Source organism: Hydra vulgaris, chromosome 09 (assembly GCF_038396675.1).
Source record: "Hydra vulgaris chromosome 09, alternate assembly HydraT2T_AEP".
Taxonomy (NCBI): Eukaryota; Metazoa; Cnidaria; class Hydrozoa; order Anthoathecata; family Hydridae; genus Hydra; species Hydra vulgaris.
In genome coordinates this window covers 42,759,080-42,763,433 of record NC_088928.1, presented here as the reverse complement: position 1 = coordinate 42,763,433, position 4,354 = coordinate 42,759,080, and positions in this window count along the sequence as shown.

Below are 4,354 nucleotides of genomic sequence, written 5' to 3'. Positions count from 1 at the left end.
TTGAAAAACTAATACTACAAAAATAAAGAGGAGTTCGAACTATGACAACACATCCTTATGAACTTGAAATTTGTTGTGACAATGAATTTTTGAAGTCCACAATCAATTATATGTTTGATTGTGGACATTTCATCCTAGGAAATGGTGCTAAGTCTATTTACTTACACATTTTGAAACTTTTTTTTGACCATTTAAACTGCAAACTCAAGTTAATGCGTCCGCCAATTTATCTTTAAAAGAACAACTTTAGTATCGTATTCTTCAATTATTTATTACAACATGTTTATTCTTCTCCGCATTAATATTTCACCAGTTGCTTTTGACTTCAATTTTAATTTACCAGTTAGCGCGTTATAAATACAGTGGAACACTGCTACAAAATCTTTAAAAACTAATACTTTCTCTAGTTTATATACCATGTCCTTTTTATTCCACTCTTCACTACGCCTAACTGTGCTATGTTTAAATGAATTCAAGACCTTTTTTTTTGAAGCTATGTTGCATCTTCTACAGTTCCATTACCAATTTGAATAACAGCACCCATTGCGAAAGAAGTTGCATTGGCCCATATCTTTCTCTCCATCCCATGCAAGTTTATCAAACAGTCGTTGGGGTTCGTCCCGATTTTCCATTTTTATTTGAAAATTAAATCAATTTTATTAACTTCGAAAATACCGCATCAGCTAGCCTCAAACTTCGCCGTTTCTGAAAACGAAATAAAAATACTCTCAATGACTTAATGGAACTCATTTCGAGACTCATATTAACTCCAAATGGTAAAACATATATAAATATATTTAAATACTACAAACCTCGAAAGTCATAGTCGTGGATCCTTTTCATTGATGAACCTTTCTTTCAAAAGCCACAATCTTAGAAGGGTTTATTTTGGTCATTTATTTTGTTTATAAGATAAAATCTTGTTATTTAAAATTGTCTTTGAACATCCCGCATTTATAGCTGTCACCACCGCTAATTCCACTGTTGTTTAAAACAGAGATCGCGCAGATTCTTCGCTTCTGTACTCGTTTCCCTTCATCTTTAGGTATCTCAAATCCGAATGTCCATTGTCACCATATTTGAAAAACTATTTGGAGATTACGATTTGCAATGTGATTGCACCACAATGCTAAGTATTGTTTATGCTCTTTTCTTGTGTATAAAAAATTCTTTGCAATTTGGTGCAAACCTCTGCAGTAATATACTAAATAAATTTTTGTCTTTTTTAACTTTTCTGATAAATTAGCAGGATACGCCAATCATTTCAAATCAACCAAAAGCGCACCAGCTCTTTCTTATAATTCATAAGTCATATACTTTTAATTTCGTAAAAAGCTCCTTGCACTAAAAGCGTCCACAAAGAAAGCTGCCTGACTTTGTATTTGCATCTTGCTTGACTTTATTTGTAAATTTTTATTTGTATATTTGTTTTAAATGTAAGCACTTGCTTGACTTTATTTGCATCAACAGTTTATACGTTCTAAACCAAATAAGCAGTTTTTTAAGGAAGAATCGAAAAAAGTAATTCCAGTTTTTTGTTCTGCATTTTAACTATCATTTTTTGTTCTTTGCACTCACTCATCAGCATCTGAAGTTCCATCATATGTTTCAAGCATTTCAATTAATTTTATACTTGATACAATACCGGTTAGCTTGCAGTTTTTTTGCATAAACACAACTAAAATTAAGAAGTTTTTTTTTTCTTACCCCAATGAGAACCTGTTTTTCATAAATTCTACTAGAATTTATTTAATATTATTTTATAAACATCAAAAAACAACTATTGAAATAAACATTAAAACTCGCGTAAACATGTTATAATAAACTCTCAAAAAAAAAATATTTTATAAACTTTTTTATAAGAACCTTTTACAATATTGTCATGAAAGATATATATATCTTTATAGATTTCTTTTCGCTGCCTCAATTTTAAACAAAAAAATATTTTTTTTAATAAGTTATAGAGTTAAAATAATAGTTTCAGCTTGCTATAAATAAAGTCATTTAAACTTTTAAATAAGTTGTTTAAATTTAATTTATAACCATGTTATTCGCATAATGAAGCGGGGAAAAAAATCATTAAAACTATGATACGTTCATAATAAACATATTTTTGGACATGGTTCTTGTTTTTATTGTTTAATATAAGTTACAAAAACAAATTCTTGTAAAAACCTCTTGTAAAAAGGCCACATCCCTAAATTGTCAGATTTAAGGATGTGAGATTACAAAGTTTTACAAAAAATGTCGTTTATGAATTCAACGAAATATAAGAGATATGTGACATTGAATTCTACCACAAATTTGTCTGTCTAATTACATAGGATTTGCATAAATCCTCCTAATTGAATCCACAATCATTATTTCACGGTATGATAACACAACTGGCAGTTTTCTTTTGAACTTTATACTCACTTGTTAGCGAATTATTAGGAACCTTTGAATTTTTATGCCTCACGTCTAAAATATGTTTTTTCACATCTACTTGCAACCCATTTTCTTTGTTTATAATCCGCTTTTAAAAAATGGATAAAGAGAAGAGGGGGGGGGGGAGAGATGAATGGAGTATAAGATTATTATCAAAGCCATTATCAAAATCATATAGGTGGTTCTTGAAATATTTAAAAAACCCATAGATCATTCAGACAGTCTTCATCATAGCATTTCTGGTCGATGCTATTAAATTGAATTTTCCACCTAACGTCATTTTTTCAAGTCACCCAAAGGAGTTTAAATGCGATTCGGTTTTTTTTTCATTGAAGCTTTATTATTATTATCAGAGCAATTTTTGTTATATTTATTAATAAGCAAAACACTTTATTTTAGTAAAAAGTAATAAATTTTGAAAAGTACTTAAAATAATCCAAATAAATTGTACTTTAAAATTTTACCCTAACAATGATCCCTAATGCTACCTAAATTTTTGTATTAAAACGTCATTATCGGGACGCGATTACTATTTTATTGTTAAACTAATGTTAAAAATAAACTTTTAAATGTAAAGGAACAATAATATAACAAACTTTTTTCTTACTACTCACGCATTACAAAAATAATTTTTTGTGTAGTCATATTAAATCAACGAAAAAAATTGACATATTTCTGTAGTCGAATTCATATATTTACCATCAACATTTCTGAAACTAAATAATATTTCTTTTACGGGGCTAGTAGTGAAAGTTAGCGGTAAAAAATTTTATAATTGTGGTAAATTAGGAGGGAATCAGAAGTGTTTCAAGTTAAAACTGTTGCTTTTTAATCGGGTACAATGGGGAGTCAGGGAGCAGTAAACGATTCCTAGTGCTACATGTCCATAATGGCTTTAAAAAATGCCAGTTAAATAACTTAGTTTTAACCATGATATAACACTTGCAGTGGTGGTGGTGGTGGTGGTGGTGGTGGTGGTGGTGGTCGTCGTCGTCGTCGTCGTCGTCGTCGTCGTCGTCGTCGTCGTCGTCGTCGTAGTAGTAGTAGTAGTAGTAGTAGTAGTAGTAGTAGTAGTAGTAGTAGTAGTAGTAGTAGTAGTAAACGACGTTACCTTATTCAAAATTATATGATTTAAATTCAACTGTCAACTGGCACTTTCCTCTTTTCACAATAATTTTTCATCAAGAGCAAATCACAGAGAAAGACTTCACCTTAAAAAGGTTAGTAACAATAAAACTCACTTTTACTTTTTCAACAACCACATGGAACATTTTACCAGATAAAGTAATCGATTCTCCGACTGTTAATAGCTTCAATGCTAGACACTTTACGCAACAACGACGGGAGAGCTTTGCAACGGTTTTCGCTTTACCGTTGCATTTTATCCCGTCTGTGAAAATTATTATTTTACGCATTTTGCTGTGTACGACGGTTTATAAATTTGTAAACAAACAAAATGGCCGTCACATTTCAAGAAACGAGAGAACTTGCGTTAGCGGCACTAATATTATTGACGAAGACACTTTTGCAATGCTATACAACATAAATTACAGTAATAACCTAAATCTTCCCTACGAGAATTATGATAGATTTGATATTGATAATCTTTGCGATGATGAATGCTTAAATGAATTTCGATTTTATAAAAATGACATTTATAAACTTCAAGAAGTCTTAAGAAGACCTGAAAAAATTGTCTGCTATAACCGTGTAAAAATTGATGGGATTGAAGCATTATGTATGTTTCTTAAACGTTTTTCTTATCCATGTCGGTATTCTGACATGATTCCCCGGTTCGCAAGACCTGTACCTCAAATATGCATGTCAACAAACTTAATAATGTCACATATTTTTGGCAAGTTTGGATATTTATTAGGAGATTTTAATCAAACTTGGTTAGCACCTGCTCAGCTAACAATATTTAGCA